The sequence below is a fragment of the Ovis aries genome, chromosome 7, assembly GCF_016772045.2.
Source record: "Ovis aries strain OAR_USU_Benz2616 breed Rambouillet chromosome 7, ARS-UI_Ramb_v3.0, whole genome shotgun sequence".
In the NCBI taxonomy this organism is placed as follows: Eukaryota; Metazoa; Chordata; class Mammalia; order Artiodactyla; family Bovidae; genus Ovis; species Ovis aries.
This window is the reverse complement of record NC_056060.1, coordinates 54,141,255-54,160,151: the sequence shown is the minus strand read 5'-3', so window position 1 is coordinate 54,160,151 and position 18,897 is coordinate 54,141,255. Positions and strand designations below refer to the sequence as shown.

At 36.9% G+C, this 18,897-nt stretch overlaps 1 protein-coding gene and 1 non-coding gene across 2 annotated transcripts in view; one reads left to right on the top strand and one right to left on the bottom strand.

Moving 5' to 3' along the window:
• Positions 1–18,897, top strand: part of UNC13C (unc-13 homolog C) — a 706,632-nt gene that overhangs the window by 338,406 nt on the left and 349,329 nt on the right. The window lies entirely within an intron of this gene.
• On the bottom strand, positions 1,267–1,338 carry TRNAC-ACA (transfer RNA cysteine (anticodon ACA)). The gene has a single exon. It is a non-coding gene; the product is annotated as a tRNA-Cys (tRNA).

The following is an 18,897-nucleotide window of genomic DNA, read 5'->3' as shown; positions in this document are numbered from 1 at the left end:
CCCATGGACTGTAGTACACCAGGCTTCCTTGTCCTTCACTATCTCCCAGAGTTTTTCAAACTCATGTCCATTGAATCTGTGATGCCATTCAATCATCTCATTCTCTGTTGTCCCCTTCTCCTTCTTTCAGTCTTTCCCAACATCAGAGTCTTTTCCAGTGAGTCTGTTCTTTGTATCAGGTGGCCATGGTGCTCCAGCTTCAATATCAATCCTTCCAATGAATACTCAGAGTTGATTTCCTTTAGGATGGACTGCTTTGATCTCCTTGCTGTCCAGTGGACTCTCCAGAGTCTTCTCCAGCACCACAATTCAAAAGCATCAATTCTTTGGTGCTCAGCTTTCCTTATGGTCCAACTCTTACATTCATACATGACTAGTTGGAAAAGCCATAGCTTTGACTATACAGACCTTTGTTGGCAAAGTGATGTCTCTGCTTTTCAATACACTAGGTTCCTGTATTGTGTCTAGGTTTGTTCACAGTGGGCATATAGTGCCCACTGTGCTCAATACTGCTCAATAGCACAGAAAGTATTCCCCTCCTTGACTCAGTAAAGTTATTGTTATGAAGTAGCATTATACAGAAGCTCCTTTAACCCAGAAGTATCAGAAACTCATAATGCTGTTATTTATAGAGGTATGATTGCCTTGGCCCTCAAAACATATGCCACCTATGTTCAATTACCAGCAACCCAGATGGAGTGGCGCACTGAGTGCCTCAGGCCCAGGACTCTCCACCATGCCGTGCGCTGCTCAGCTCAGGGCTGAGTATGAATTAAGTATAAACTAATCTCCATAGGAGATAGCATTTAAATACTACAATTAAAAAAAATGTCTTTAGAGCATGGCAGGTTCATATTTTAAAATGACAGGCTGAATGTAATCAGGGATTTGATGTATTGCCTGGATTACTAGTGCAGGCCTCTTTTGGACTACGTGGGAAGGGAGCATTTCCGCAGTCTTCTGAGCTGGCTTGCAACAATGGTATCAGCATCAGAAAGTCATTTGTCAAAAAGATAGTCCCACATTTGTCCAAAGCAAGAAGGAGCTTAGTCACAATTTACAGGGTTACAGATTTGTTTACTAATCATTGTCTATATTGTGGCACCATGAGGATGTATAACCAATAGAAAAGAAAGAAAGTGAAGTTGCTCAGTCGTGTCTGACTTTTTGTGACTCCATGGACTGTAGCCTACCAGGCTCCTCTGTCCATGGAATTTTCCAGGCAACAATACTGGAGTGGGTTGCCATTTCCTTCTCCAGGAGATCTTCCCAACCCAGGGATTGAACCTGGGTCTCCTGCATTGTAGGCAGACGCTTTACCGTCTGAGCCACCAGGGAAGTCCCTATAACCAATATTTCCTTTCATTTGGTAAATGTGGTTGAGCCAATACCCATCTATACACAGCAGAGCCAATAGAATAGCACCTACTTCCTGAATGATTTGTATGAGAACTTAGAGGTTTGATAATAAGGCGAGGAGCAGGTATAGAAAGAAGATTGGATGAAATTCAGTGAGGTTAGAATTGAGCTTAGAGCCACCAAAAAGAATAGATTTATAGTCAACAAACTGTAAAATTTCAGAATAGGACAGATCCTTGGAGATACTGCTGTGATGTTCTATAGGCTAAGATATAGAGGGCCATGTATTTATGGAGGAGCCTGGTAAGCTGCAGTCCATGGGGTCACTAAGAGTCAAACACGACTGAGCAACTTCACTTTCAATTTCACTTTTATGCCTTGGAGAAGGAAATGGCAACCCACTCCAGTGTTCTTGCCTGGAGAATCCCAGAGACAGGGGAGTCTGGTGGGCTGCCGTCTATGGGGTTGCACAGAGTTGGACATGACTGAAGTGACTTAGCAGCAGTAGCAGCAGCAGTATTTAGTTTTATAGTGAGGATCAAATAGAATTCGGACAAAATGCCCCAAATATGTCGGGAGTAGGGGATTGCAAACAGCAAGCTCAGGACAATGGGGGCTATTCTGTAGAGATCCCTCTTGGTGAGAAGAAAGGGTCTACATTTAAACTGACCCATAGAAAAGAGATCAGGAGGAAACAAATGTTATTATGGACACAGAGTGTCCTTGCAGGAATCCAAGAAAAGCCAAACAGCAGAACTCCAAAGGGACAAAAATTATTGTGACCTTTTAGTTTCTTTCTATTTTTTCCTCTGACATTTGTCCATCTTTGCCTGTTTTTCTCCATCTCTGCCCTTTGTTATATTTTTCCCCCTCTCTCTCCATTTCTGCCCTTATTTCCCTTTCTCTCTCTCTGTCTTGCTTTGCCCAGTCTATCACTGTTCCTCCTACTGTCCGTTTGCCCTCTCTCCCTTCTTTTCTCACTCCTCTGTACTCTGGTCTCATTGCTGATCACTATTCAGTCAGTCAGTTCAGTCATGTCCAACTCTTTGCAACCCCATGGACTACAGCACACCAGGTTTCCTTGTCCATCACCAACTCCTGAAGCTTTCTAAAACTCATGCCCATGGAATCGGTGATGCCATCCAACCATCGCATGCTTTGACATCCCCTTCTCCTCCTGCCTTCAATCTTTCCCAATATCAGGGTCTTTTCCAATGAGTCAGTTTATCGCATCAGGTGGCCAGAGTATCCAAGCTTCAGCTTCAACATCAGTCCTTCCAATGAATGTTCAGGACTGATTTCCTTTAGGATTGACTGATTTCATCTCCTTGCAGTCCAAGGGGCTCTCAAAAGTCTTCTCCAATACCACAGTTCAAAGTCATCAATTCTTCAGCACTCAGCTTTCTTTTTAGTCCAACTCTCACATCCATACATGACTACTGGAAAATCATAGCTTTGACTAGACAGACCTTGTCAGCAAATAATGTCTCTGTTTTTAATATACTGTCTAGATTATACATAGCTTTTCTTCAAAGGAGCAAGCATCTCTTAACTTCATGGCTGAAGTCCCCATCTACAGTGATTTTGGAGCCCAAGAAAATAAAGTCTGTCACTCTTTCCACTGGTTGCCCATCTATTTGCCAGGAAGTGATGGGACCAGAGGCCATGATCTTTGTTTTTAGAATGTTGAGTTTTAAGCCAGATTTTTCACTCTCCTGCTTCACTTTCATCAAGAAGCTCCTTAGTTCTTCTTTGCTTTCTGCTATAAGGGTGGTGTCATCTGCGTATCTGAGGTCATTGATATTTCTTCTGGCAATCTTGATTCCAGCTTGTGCTTCATCCAGCCTGGCGTTTCTCATGATGTACTCTGCATATAAGTTAAATAAGCAGGGTGACAATATACAGCCTTGATGTACTCCTTTCCCGATTTGGAACCAGTCTGTTGTTCCATGTCCAGTTCTAACTGTTGCTTCCTCACCTGCATACAGATTTCTCAGGAGGCAGGTCTGGTATTCCCATCTCTATAAGAATTTTCCACAGTTAGTTTTGATCCACACAGTCAAAGGCTTTGGCATAGTCAATAAAGTATAAGTAGATGTTTTTCTGGAACTTTCTTGCCTTTTCAATGATCCGGTGAATGTTAGCAATTTGATATCTGGTTCCTCAGCCTTTTCTAAACCAAGCTTGAACATTTGAGAATTCACGGTTCACGTACTATTGAAACCTGTCTTGGAGAATTTTGAGCATTACTTTGCTAGCATGTGAGATGAGTGCAATTGTGCAGTAATTTGAGCAATCTTTGGCATTGCCTTTCTTTGAGATTGGAATGAAAACTGACTTTTTCCAGTGCTGTGGCCACTGCTGAGTTTTCCAAATTTGCTAGCTTATTGAGTGCAGCATTTTCACAACATCATCTTTTAGGACTTGAAATAGCTCAACTGGAATTCCATTACCTCCACTAGCTTTGCTTGTAGTGATCCTTCCCAAGTCCCACTTGACTTCACATTCCCAGGATGTCTGGCTCTAGGTGAGTGATCACACCATCATGATTGTCTGGGTCGTGAAGATCTGTTTGTACAGTTGTTATGTGCATTCTTGCCACCTCTTCTTAATAGCTTCTGCTTGTTTTATGTCCTTACCATTTCTGTTCTTTATTGTGCCCATTTTTGCATGAAAAGCTCCATTTTTATCTCTAATTTTCTTGAAGAGATCTCTAGTCTTTCCCATTCAATTGTTTTCCTCTATTTCTTTGCATTAATAACTGAGGAAGGCTTTCTTATCTCTCCTTGCTAATTTTTGGAACTCTGCATTCAGATGAGTATATCTTTCCTTTTCTCTGTTGTCTTTAGCTTCTCTTCTTTTCTCAGCTCTTTGTAAGGCCTCCTCAGACAACCATTTTGCCTTCTTGAGTTTCTTTTTCTTGGGAATGGTCTTGATCACTACCTCCTGTAGAGTGTTATAAACTTCCATCTGTAGTTCATCAGGCACTCTGTCTATCAGATCTGGTTCCTTAAATCTATTTCTCACTTCCACTGTATAATCATAAGGGTTTGATTTAGGTCATACCCGAATGGTCTAGTGGTTTTCCCGATTTTCTTCAATATAAGTCTAAATTTGGCAATAAGGAGTTCATAATCTTAGCACAGTCAGCTCCTGGACTTGTTTTTGCTGACTGTATAGAGGTTTTCCATCTTTGGTTGCAAAGACTATAATTAATCTGATTTTGGTTTTGACCATCTGGTGATATCCATGTGTAGTCTTCTCTTGCGTTGTTGGAAGAGGGTGTTTGCTATGACCAGTGTGTTCTCTTGGCAAAACTCTGTTAGCCTTTTCCCTGCTTCATTTTGTGCTCTAAGGCCATATTGCCTGTTACTCCAGGTATCTCTTGACTTCTACTTTTGCATTCCAGTCCCCTCTGATAAAAACAACATCTTTTTTTGCTGTTACTTCTAAAAGTTCTTGTAGGTCTTCATAGAACAGTCCAACTTCAGCTTCTTCAGCATTACTAGCTATGGCATAGACTTGCATTACTGTGATATTGAATGGTTTGTCTTGGACATGAACAGAGATCATTCTGTCATTTTTGAGATTGCACTGAAGTACTGCATTTCAGACTCTTGTTGACTATGATGGCTACTCCATTTCTTCTAACAGATTCTTGCCCACAATAGTAAATGTAATGGTCATCTGAATTAAATTCACCCATTCCAGTCCATTTTAGTTCACTGATTCCTGAAATATCAATGTTCACTCTTGCCATCTCCTGTTTGACCACTTCTAATTTACCTTGATTCATGGACCTAACATTCCAGGTTGCTATGCAATATTGTTCTTTACAGCATCAGACTTTACTTCCGTCACCAGTCATATCCACAACTGGGCTTTGTTTTCACTTTCACTCCAGCTTTTCATATTTTCTGGAGTTATTTTCCCACTCTTCTCTAGTAGCATACTGGGCACCTCCTGACCTGGGGAGTTCATCTGTCTGTCTCCTATCTTTTTGCCTTTTCATACTGTTCATGGGTTTCTCAAGGCAAGAATACTGAAATGGTTCACCATTCCCTTCTCCAGTGGATAACGTTTTGTCTGAACTCTTCACCATGACCCATCCATCTTGGGTGGCCCTACATGGCATGGCTCATAGTTTCATTGAGTTAGATAAGGCTGTGTCAGTAAGTTTTCATTAAGTAGCTTTCATGTGGTTCCTAATAGCCTTGGTCCTAACATCCTGTGTCTCCCACTTCTAGTACTCAGAGTTTGCTGTCAGGGAGATTCTTTGCACTTTTAGGTAATTAGCCTACTTATGTTTGTAAAACGAACTGTGCAAGTCATGTTGGTCTCCTGGTGACTAATTTGAGCCTGTGGATTGAAGCAATTCCCTCTAAATAGAATATATCTAGTAAAGGCAGATGGAATCATCTGGATTTATATACCATTTTCAAGACTCAAGCAATACAACCAGTCAACCTCTATTTCATTCATCCGCTTGTCCCTTGGATGTGTCCCACATGAGGACCAACAATTTTGAAGGCAGATAGACGAGAGTCACATGGTTGTGCTAACTGCAGCCACACTGGAAGCATGTAGCTCTCTACTGACCTAGAACCCTGCAATATTAAGTCCAGCTTTCCAGGCATTTCTATGTGTGTCAGTATCAGCTCCAACCATCTTTAGAAAAATAATTCATTCAATGAACATTATGTGTGAGTCACTCTCTTAGGTGCTACAGACACTGAGATAAATATGAACAACAAATCTAATTAGGTCCAATCTGTTTATTTTTAGTTTTATTTTCATTATTGTAGGTGAATCAAAAAGGTCTTCCTGCCATTTTTATCAGAGAGTGTCTGCCTTTGTTTTCCTTTAAGAGTTGTATAGTATCTAGACTTAAGGTTTCCCAAGTGGTGCAGTTGGTTAAGAATCCACCTGCTAATGCAGGAGACACAAGAGATGTGGGTTTGATCCCTGGGTCAGGAAGATCTCCTGGAGGAGGAAATGGCAACTCCACTCTTCTTGCCTGGAAAATTCCATGGACAGAGTGGCCTGGTGGGTTATAGTCATAGCCTTACATTTAGATATTTAACCAATTTTGCGTCTATTTTTGTGTATGATGTTTGAGAAAGTTCTAATTTTATTCTTTTAACTGTAACTCTCTCATTTTCCCAGCACCGCTTATTAAAGAGATTGTCTGTTCTTCATTGTATAGTCTTGCCTTCTTTGTCAGAGATTAGGTGACCATAGGTATGTGGGTTCATCTCTGGACTTTTTGTATCCTGTTCCATTGATCTATCTGTATGTTTTTGTACCAGAATCATACTGTTTTGATTACTGTAGCTTTGTAGTGTAGTCTGAAGTCAGAACACATGATTCTTCCAGTTCCATTTTTCTTTCTCAAGATTGCTTTTGCTATTCAGGATATTTTGTGTTTCCATACAAACTAATTTTTTTTTTCTTATGCTGTAGAAAATGCTCTTGGTAATTTGACAGGGATTGCATTCAATCTGTAGAGTACTTTGGGTAGTGCAGTCATTTTAACAGTACTGATTCTTTCAATCCAAGAACATGGTATATTTCTCCATCTGTTTGTGCCATCTTTGATTTCTTTCATCAGCATTTTGTAGTTTCATTAAGTACAGGTCTTTTCCCTCCTTATGTAGGTTTATCCCTAATATCTTATACTTTTTGATGCAGTGGCAAATGGAATTGGTTCCTTAACTCCTGTTTCTGATATTTTGTTGTTAGTGTATAGAAATGTAAGGTATTCCTATGTATTAATTTTGTATCCTGAAACTTTGCCAAATTTGCTGATGAGCTCTAGTAGTTTTCTGGTAGTGTCTTTAGGGTTTTCTATGTGTAGTATCATGTATAAAAACGCAGACTGCATACAGCAGCAGTTTTACTACTTCCTTTCCAATTTGGATTTCTTTAATTTATTTTTCTTCTGTGATTACTATGGCTAGGGCTTCCAAAGCTACATTCAATAAAAGTGGAGAGAATGAACATCCCTATCTTATTCCTGATCTTAGAGGAAATGCTTTCAGTGTTTCATCATTGAGAATGATGTTGATTTGGGTTTGTCCTAGATAGCCTTTATTATGTTCAGGTATGTTCCCTCTATGCCCACTTTCTGTAAAGTTTTTTTTTTTCTTAATCATAAATGGGTATTGAATATAGTATTTATCTTTATTACAGTCAGTCTACCAGTGATAATATACCAGTTCACACACAGTGTAAGAACTTTACAAAAGTACATTTCCTGTTGTTTCATGTAGACCTTTATGCCAGTATGGCCAAGTATTAGCCAGGATGTGGAGGAACTGGAATTACTTTATTGCCATTGAGAAAATAAAGTGGTACAACCCCTTGAGATATAACTGACATACAAGTAACTGCATATATTTCAAATGTATAATTGATTAGGTTTTGGCATCTGTTTTCATTCATGTAACCATACCACCACAGTCAATATAACTGAAACATCCATCACCTCCAAAAATTTTCCTGGACTTCTTTTCCATGACTTTCCCCTATTATTTCCCTTTATTGAAACCTTCTCCCCTGGCCAACCACTGATTTGATGTCTTATATAATTCATTTTCATTTTTATAATTTTATATAAATGGATTTATACTGCACATACTCATATTTTTTCCTGAATTCTTTCACTCAGCCTAATTATTTTGAGATCTACCTAAGTTCAGTGTATATACCAATATAGTACATTTATTTCCATACAAGAGTATCTCAGTCTATGCATATGAAACTCATATATCTAGTCACTTATTGATGAATGCTTGAGTTTTTTTTCCATCTTTAGCTACTATAAACAGAGCAGCTATGAAAGCTTATGAGTAACTCCTCAAATGGGCATATACCTTTAAGAAAGAAAGTTTTCTCAAGTGGTGAGTGATCACACCATTGTGGTTATCTGGGTCATTAAGATCTTTTTTGTATAGTTCTTCCTTGTATTCTTGAAGTTATAAGTAGTAGAGCCAAAAGGCCCCTGATTGTTTGACTCTCTTACTCAGGCCTTCTGGAAGATCTAATTGGTACATAATACTGTTATAAAATTTTCATAGCTACTCATTGATTTCTGTATAAAAAGTCATTACTCAAAATTAAAGCAATGTGCCATCTTAGCAAGTCTACTTGCAGTGACAGGTTTCCTTGTTAGCTATACTATACTTTAGAGCACTTTTGATAAAGTCTTTAATGATTTTCATGCCTGTTTTATATAAATGTCAGTGTTGTTTTCCAACCTAGGTATTGAGTTATTTGATGGTGAGGATCTCCTAAAATAATGTTGAGTATACAGTAAGCCTAAAAATCTGCTTAATGGTTATTTCCAAATGATAACTTCTAAAGTGAATTTCTTACCAATGAGTGTGTCTATAAATGTTTATAACATGTCTTTAAGTATTTATAGACATAATTGTTTATTTGCACTATTGTTTCACCCTTTATTTTCCCTCCTTCCTCTCCCTTCAATGTTAATTTTCCCAAGAAATTCTAAAGGTATGTCTTTCTTCTCTGTGTCAGCAGCTTGAGCATTATTTGGTGAATTCAGGTATTTACTTTTTTAAGCATCACCAGTATGTGCTTTCCTTTCAAAGGAACCCTTGTCAAGGCATCTTGTCTTCATGATGTGTTTTTTACTTTCAGTTTTATGTCTCTACCTAGTAACTTTTGATTACAGTTGGATTTGAAGGGATAGTAAAGGCGACAAAATGTATTTTAACTTATTTAAAGCCTTGAAATAAGCAGTAGAATAACATTTTGAGCTTTTACTATTACCCAGTTTTGACAGGGGTAAGAGTAAAATTAAGAAAACAGGATGGAAAATTGCCACTAACTCTGAGGGGACATTTAGCATTTCTTATTAGAAAATGATGTATAATACGCTTTTTGATATTATAGATTATCAATATTATAGATTGTTATTTTATGAAACCTTACTAATATAAAATAATTAAGTTCATGTATTGGGATAATTACTTCAAAAATGAGACACTGTATATTTTTTCTTAATATATATATTTTATTGAAGTATAGTTGACTTACAGTGTTTCAGATGCACATCAAGGTGATTCAGCTGTATATACACACATATGTTATTTTTGAAATTATTTTCTATTATTTCTTATTATAAGAAATTGAATATATTTCTATGTGCTATACAGTAAACCTTTGTTTTTTGTTGCATATATATTTTTAATTAAAAATCTAGCATTATATTCATACTAAGTAAAACAAGTGAAATAAAAATGTCAAATTTTTTAGTTAGGAAAAAATTCATAAGGTTTCTAAAATATGTATATAATACACATTTATATATAAGTATACTAAAGCTTTTCTACTACTCTTGATAAAGGCTTAAGAAAGAATATTAAAATAGGTAGATATCACTGATGAACATAGATACAAAAATCCTTAACAAAATTCTAGCAAACAGAATCCAACAACACATTAAAAAGATCATACACCATGACCAAGGGGGCTTTATCCCAGGGATGCAAGGGTTCTTCAATATCCGCAAATCAATCAATGTAATACACCACATTAACAAATTGAAAAATAAAAGCCATATGATTATCTCAATAGATGCAGAGAAAGCCTTTGACAAAATTCAACATCCATTTATGGTAAAAACTCTCCAGAAAGCAGGAATAGAAGGAACATACCTCAACATAATAAAAGCTATATATGACAAACCCACAGCAAACATTATCCTCAATGGTGAAACATTGAAAGCATTTCCCCTAAAGTCAGGAATAACACAAGGGTGCCCACTTTCACCACTACTATTCAACATAGTTTTGGAAGTTTTGTCCACAGCAATCAGAGCAGAAAAAGAAATAAAAGGAATCCAGATTGGAAAAGAAGTAAAATTTTCACTGTTTGCAGATGACATGATCCTCTACATAGAAAACCCGAAAATTACTAGAGCTAATCAATGAATATAGTAAAGTTGCAGGATATAAAATCAACACACAGAAATCCCTTTCATTCCTATACACTACTAATGAGAAAATAGAGAAATTAAGAAAACATTTCCATTCACCATTGCAATGAAAAGAATAAAACACTTAGGAATATATCTACCTAAAGAAACAAAAGACCTATATATACAAAACTATAAAACACTGATGAAAGAAATCAAAGAGGACACTAATAGATGGAGAAATATATCCTGTTCATGGATTGGAAGAATCAATATAGTGAAAATGAGTATACTGCCCAAAGCAATCTACAGATTCAATGTGATCCCTATCAAGCTACCAACAATATTTTTCACAGAGCTAGAACGAATAATTTCACAATTTGTATGGAAATACAAAAAACCTCGAATAGCCAAAGCAATCCTGAGAAAGAAGAATGGAACTGGAGGGATCAACCTGCCTGACTTCAGGCTCTACTACAAAGCCACAGTCATCAAGACAGTATGGTACTAGCAAGAAGACATAGAGATATAGATCAATGGAACAAAATAGAAAGCCCAGAGATAAATCCACACACGTATGGACACCTTATCTTTGACAAAGGAGGCAAGAATATCCAGTGGATTAAAGACAATCTCTTTAACAAGTGGTGCTGGGAAAATTGGTCAACCACTTGTAAAAGAATGAAACTAGAACAGTTTCTGATACCAAACTCAAAAATAAACTCAAAATGGATTAAAGATCTAGATGTAAGACCAGAAACTATAAAACTCCTATAGGAGAACATAGGCAAAACACTCTCCGACATAAATCACAGTAGGATCCTCTGTGACCCACCTCCCAGAATATTGGAAATAAAAGCAAAAATAAACAAATGGGACCTAATTAAAATTAAAAGCTTCTGTACAACAAAGGAAACGATAAGCAAGGTGAAAGACAGCCTTCAAAATGAGAGAAAATCATGGCAAATGAAGCAGCTGACAAACAACTAATCTCAAAAATATACAAGCAACTCCTGCAGCTCAATTCCAGAAAAATAAACGACCCAGTCAAAAAATGGGCCAAAGAACTAAATAGACATTTCTCCAAAGAAGACGTATAGATGGCTAACAAACACATGAAAAGATGCTCAACATCACTCATTATCAGAGAAATGCAAATCAAACCACAATGAGGTACCATTTCATGCCAGTCAGAATGGCTGTGATCCAAAAGTCTACAAGCAATAAATGCTGGAGAGGGTGTGGAGAAAAGGGAACCCTCTTACACTGTTGGTGGAAGGCAAACTAGTACAGCCACTATGGAGAACAGTGTGGAGACTCCTTTAAAAACTGGAAATGGAACTGCCTTATGACCCAGCAATCCCACTTCTGGGCATACACACCAAGGAAACCAGAATTGAAAGAGACACATGTACCCCAATGTTCATCACAGCACTGATTATAATAGCCAGGACATGGAAGCAACCTAGATGTCCATCAGCAGATGCATGGATAAGAAAGCTGTGGTACATATACACAATGGAGTATTACTCAGCCATTAAAAAGAATACATTTGAATCAGTTCTAATGAGGTGGATGACACTGGAGCCTATTATACAGAATGAAGCAAGCCAGAAAGAAAAACACCAATACAGTATACTAATGCATATATATGGAATTTAGAGAGATGGTAATGATAACCCTGTATGTGAAACAGCAAAAGAGACACAGATGTATAGAACAGTCTTTAGGACTCTGTGGGAGAGGGTGAGGGTGGGATGATTTGGGAAAATGGCACTGAAACATGTATAATATCATATAAGAAACGAATCACCAGTCCAGGTTTGATACAGGATTCTTGGGGCTCGTGCACTGGGATAAACCAGAGGGATGATATGGAGAGGGAGGTGGGAGGAGGGTTCAGGATGGGGAACATGTATATACCCGTGGCGGATTCATGTTGATGTATGGCAGAACCAATACAATATTGTAAAGTAATTAGCCTCCAATTAAAATAAATGAATTTAAATTAAAAAAATAAAATAGGTGGAGAAAGTGGTAAACATAAACCTAGTTAAATGGGATCACTGAATATGAAATAGAAAAAGTGAAACAAACTAGATAAAAGTAAAGGACCATTGTTTAGTCCAGTTGTTTTTAAAGATAGCTACTCACTAGGAACATATTTGGAACTCTGGAGAAAAAGAAATACCTGGGCATTTGTATTTTTCAAAACATTCCAGCATAATTCTGATATGCATCTGGATTTTACAAAGTGATTACAGGTTTTTCTATTGTAATTTTGGTGATATAGAGTTCTCTTATTTTTCTGTTGACCAATCATGATACAGTGGTATTAAGTGAGTCATAGTTACATAATCACAATAGTGAAAGATGTTTATCAGTTTTCACAATCAGTAGGCAGACAAAAAATAAAAAATAATTATAATTGCAAGCCATAATGGGAACATGATTTACCTAACAGTATAGACTACATACAATTTGGGGGAGGGGGAGTCAAGCAGAGTTATGTGGACATTGGAAGTGCATGCATTGCACATGTTTTCATCCACCTAGCTAGTCTGTGTCTTTTAGTTGGTTCGTTTGACCCTATCACTGTTTTCTTAATTGTTTTAGTTTTATTTTCTATAGGTCTTTACCTTCTCTTATGTTTCCTGGCTTGAGAAGTTCCTTTAACATTTGCTGTAAAGCTGGTTTGGTAGTGCTGAATTCTCTTAACTTTTGCTTGTCTGAGAAGCTTTTGATTTTTCCATAATTTCTGAATGCAAGTCTTGCTGGGTAGAGTATTCTTGGTTGTAGGTTCTTCCCTTTCATCACTTTACATATATCATGCCATTCCCTTCTGGCTTGTAGAGTATCTGTTGAGAAATCAGCTGATAGCCTGATGAGAGTTCCCTTGAAAGTTACTAGTCATTTTTCCATTGTTGCTTTTAATATTTTATCCCTGCCTTTAATTTTTGTCAGTTTGATTACTGTGTTTCTTGAGGCGTTCCTCCTCGGGTTTATCCTTCCTGGGACTCTCTGTACTTCCTGGACTTGGTTAACTATTTCCTTTCCCATATTAAGGAAGCTTTCAGCTATTATCTCTTCAAATATTTTCTTTAGGATCAGTGCCATTCTCCAGTGACTTCAATTTAGTAAATCTTGGATATCATTGTTATTTAGTGCTTTTCTTTATTTGCCTTTTCATACCACCATCACTAATTTCTTCAGTATCTTGATTAATGATCAGACTAGGTTTTATAAATGCACTCATTTTTTAATCTCATAGAGTTTCTCGTACTTGCCAAGTACAAAATGGATTTTCAATTAGGACATAACAAGATTTTTTTATATGGAGCTAGTAGTTATGGCTAGATCAAGCCACATGAAATTGCTGATAATTTTTTTGACCTATAAAAATTATAATTTCATATGGTTCAGCCTACAGTAATATCTTCTTTTGAAATTAATTCTATCTGAATAATCAGTTATACATTTATATCATCTGGAGTATAGTGCTTTTTATACTTTTTTTTTTACTTAAGCTATGTTTGTAGTTGATTCATTTCCCAGGTGACCCAGTGGTAAAGAATCTGCCTGCCAGTGTAGGAGACTCAGAAGACATGTATTCAATCCCTGGGTCAGGGAGACCCACCTGGCGAAGGAAATGGCAATCCACTCCACTATTCTTGCTTGGAAAATTCCATGGACAGAGGTGCCTGGCAAGCCACAGTCCACTGGGTCACAAAGAGTCAGATACGACTGAGCATGAGCATGCACGTGCATGCACGCTCACATGGTTGATTTAACTGGATCCTTTCGAGAGTCTGAAAATATTCAAGTGTATGTCTTTTAATGTAAATTTTTGGCTAAATGTTCATAGTTAAGTAGATCCAAATCTAATTTTCAAGACATTTGAGTTTATATTTTAATGATGAAAGGTTGTTATTATAATGAGGACAAGAGTCAAAATAACACAGGTGCTGTTGAGTGGCTTCAGCAATGTGCTATTTCTTTTCTCTTTGAATTGCATCTCTTTGTATTTTCCATAACATCCAGCAAAAGAAGGAGAGGTCTGATTCCCAGCATTACTATTTGCAAGTTCTTAAGCTTGAATGTCGTATTCCCGATAATTGGTTGAGCTTAGATTTAAGTGGAAAAGTCAATTGGAAGGCAGCCTTTCCTAAATTTCTTCTTCTTCTTCTTCTTCTTTTTTTTTTTTAAAGCAATGCCTTGGTCATTTGTGCAGTCTTCCACAGGCCTGCAGGTCTTCCACAGGCCTGTGCACTTTTGCTGTGTTGCTGATGTTTGGATTGAGAGGGATATTAGTTAATAGTATTTACCTTTATCATCACTGCTTCTGCTTCAAGTGTAGTATTTAGATAAGGTCTGATCAGGCAGTTGGTATAACTTCAGTTTGCTGCTGACTTTCCAGTTATTGCTCCAGAGTTCCTCTAGAGAATAACAGTTGTTCTTTTCTAGCAAAGAGTGAAGGGGAGAATTTAAGAAAAAGTTTACTTAAGTGCCTATAAAAATTCATGCTGACTGATTCTGTTCTCTTGCCAGGGACAAATTCTGGCTATTTAATTTAACCCTTTGTCTCTGGCAAAAAATAATCATAAGCTCTTTAAAGGTCTCTTTGGAGGAGGGAATTTTTCATTAGTTGTTTTTTTTTCTCCTCCTTTTTAATTGAACTGGTGTGGGAAAGAGGACAATATTGTACACATGTTGTGTATACATATGTCATTCATATATAAAAGATGTGCTCCCTAAAAGTCATTATGAGAGAGTATATTTAAATTTTCTGATTAGCAAAGATTAAAAAGTGATAGTATTCAATACTGATGATTGTATAGAGAAACAGGTATAAGTACAAACACATATGTGCTTTCTGCAGAAGTAATGTGTGTGTGTGTTAGTTGCTCAGTCATGTCCAACTCTTTGAAACCGCATGGACTGTAGCCCACCAGGCTCCTCTGTCCATGGAATTCTCTAGGCAAGAATACTGGCGTGGATAGCCATTCCCTTCTCTGAGCCATCTTCCCAACCCAGGGATTGAACCTGGGTCTCCTGTTTTGCAAGCAGATATACAGATATGTGTAACTGACATAATTTCCAAGCTAAAAAATCCACTTTTACTGATTTCTCAGACTAGAATATTTTTACAGTAGCACTGCGGTAGTATATTGGAAGCCACCTAAATAGCAACCTACTATCTACTATAGGGGATGAATTCAACTAGGATACATCATATAATTGAATATATCATATAATCATTAAAAAGAATGATGTACATGTGAATATGTCAGGATGGACATAATTTATAAAGATTCTAAATGGCATGTTGAGCATTTGTAAAATTAAATACAATTATATACATCAAGTATCAAACCTTTTAAAGGTTAAAAACTAACATTAACAATATAATTCCATTAAAATATTGACAGTAACATTCAATGAGTGAAGTAGGGCACTGAATACAGTGTGATATAAATTGTTCTTATTGCAGTGGAAATTGGTAGAGGGATGTTCCATTTTTGTGAAAACACAATATTTTTTAAAGTTTTAAAGCATCCGTATATGTGTACAGAGTGGCTATATAATATTAATGATAATAAAATGGTTCATATTTTAAAGCACTGTTATCTTTTCAAAGCACTTTTTTACTCATAATTTTCTTTCCAAATCACTCATTGTGTTATTACAAAAAATATGTATTATTCTCTATCAGTTTCCTTTCCTCAAATAAGGAAATTAAATGAAATACTCTTAAAAAAATGCTTTTAGCATTAAGGAGTTTTACTTATGACAGTGCAAATGTTAAGAGCTGTCAGGGAAGGACAAGCCAATGCTAAAAGCAGTGCTAGAGAGAAGCAAAGAAATACTTTGAATTAAGTAACATATTTCTTTATGGCATTTTCTACGTGAGTTTGGCATATATGCTGGTCATTTACCGGTTAGCTATACCTTTTATTCCCTGAAATGTCTTTGGTATGTTCTTTATGTCAGGGAACTGAACTCTGAAGGCCAGATTTCCTGCCGACTAGATTTCGCTATGAGAAAGCATTGCCGTAAGATCAAAGGTGGGAGAATGGGAGAAGCCAGAGTATGTTTTTTCCTTCCCTCTCTGCCTTGCAGAGCATCAGCATGATGCTGGGGTCTCTTCCATGTTTCAGTCTCCTGCTGGATGGGACTTTCCTCTGTGGTTTCAGTTCCTATCCATCTTTTCCCCCTTGTGTGAACCTTTCCACTGTTGGTGGGAATGCAAAATGGTGCAGCTGCTATGGAAAACAGTATGGAGTTTACTCAAAAATTTGAAAATAAAACTAGCATATAATCCAGCAATCTGGCTTCTGGGCATATATCCAAAAGAATTGAAATCAGAATCTCAAGGAGTTATTAGTACTTCCACATTCAGTGTTATTCACAATAGCCAAGATGTGGAAACAACCTCACTGTCCGAGGACAGGTGAATGAATAATGAAAATGTGATATGTACATACAATGTGATATTATTCATCCTTACAAAAGAAGGAAATTCTACAATATGTGTCAATAAGGATGAACTTTAAAGATGTTATGCTAGTTAAAAAAAGACAAATACTGCATTATTCTACTCTTATGAGATATTTGAAATAGTAATAGTAACAGAATCATAGACCAAAATGATGCTTTTGGAGGCTAGAGAGAGTGAGAAATGGGAGTTTACTAATAAATACCCACAGAATTTCAATTAAGCAAGAGAAGTTTGAGGATCTGCTATAAACTGTGTACTTATACTCAACAATACTGTACCTTACACTTAAAATTTTGTTAAGGAGAAAAAAAAAAAAATTCAGTTCCCTAGTGGCTCAGTGGTAAAGAATCCACCTTCAGTGCAGAAGACATGGAGACATGCGTTCACTCCCTGGTTTGGGAAGATCCCCTGGAGAAGGAAATAGCAACTCACTCTGGTATTCTTGCCTTGGTAATCTCATGGACAGAGGATCCATGGAGTCACCAAAGAGTTGGACATGACTGGGTGGCTACTGTTATTGAAATACTGTGGTACTATCATAAAGACAGACATATAGATCAATGGAAAAAGAAGAGAGTCCTCTGATAAAAATTTTCATCTAAAACTTTGTTTTAGCAGTTGAATAAAATTTTCCTATATCAGTATGCATCAAGTATTTAATTTTCAGTGTTTTGATGATTAGGCTAACTAAAATTTTCCCTATTTTAGAAATTTGCAGTAACTGATCCTTTGCTATTAAAGCAAAATATATGTTTGAATTATGTAATTAGCTGTATTAGTTAGCTAGTATAGTTAAAGCCTTCTAAGTGCCAAGCATAATTCTGTGTTTTTTTATATATTTAATCATGTTTAAAAGATTATTATTGATGTTCTATAATAGTTTTATAGATTGGCCTTGAAAGCCCAATGTAATCACATAACCTTGCCTAAAACCATATTGCTAGTAAATGGCTCAAATGGAATTTAAATCAGGCAGATCTTTTTTTCAAGTTGGTTATGTTATTACTCCATTATGCCTATGAACACTGGCTTGAAAGTAAGATGAAAAGGACAACTTACCATATAAAGCATAGACCTTGGGATATCAGAGGTAGAATAAGACAATAAAGCAATGGAAATGTATACTGTTCTGGCTCGTTACAGTTACATTATCTTTTGCCCTGGGTGAGTGATCATACCATTGTCATTATCTGGGTCATGGGGATCTTTTTTGTATAGTAATTCTTATTCTTGCTGCTGCTTCTTAATATCTTCTGCTTCTGTTAGGTCCATACCATTTCTGTCCTTTATTGTGTCCATCTTTGCATGAAATGTTCCCTTAGTATCTCTAATTTTCTTGAAGATATCTCTGGTCTTTCCCATTCTATTGTTTTCCTCAATTTCTTTGCATTGATCATTAAAGAAAGCTTTCTTATCTCTCCTTGCTATACTTTGGAACTCTGCATTCAAATGGGTATATCTTTCCTTTTCTCCTTTGCTTTTTGCTTCCCTTCTTTTCACAGCTATTTGTAAGGCCTCCTCAGACAGCCATTTTGCTTTTTTGCATTTCTTTTTCTTGGGGATGGTGCTGATCCCTGTCTTCTATACAATGTCAGGAACCTCTCTCCATAGTTCTTCAGATACTTTGTCTATCAGATCTAATCCCTTGAATCTATTTGTCACTTCCACTGTTTAATAGTAAGGGATTGATTTAGGTCATACCTGAATGATCTTCAGGTTTTCCCTACTTTCTTCAATTTAAGTCTGAATTTGGCAGTAAGGAGAAGCATAACTATGAACAACGCTAGTGGAGGTGATGGAATTCCAGTTGAGCTATTTCAAAACCTGAAAGACGATGCTGTGAAAGTGCTGCACTCAATATGCCAGCAAATTTGGAAAACTCAGCAGCGGCCACAGGACTGGAAAAAGTCAGTTTTTGTTCCAATCCCAAAGAAAGGCAATGCCAAAGAATGCTCAAACTACTGCACAATTGCACTCATCTCACGTGCTAGTAAAGTAATGCACAAAATTCTCCAACCCAGGCTTCAACAATATGTGAACCATGAACTTTCAGATGTTCAAGCTGGATTTAGAAAAGGCAGAGGAACCAGAGATCAAA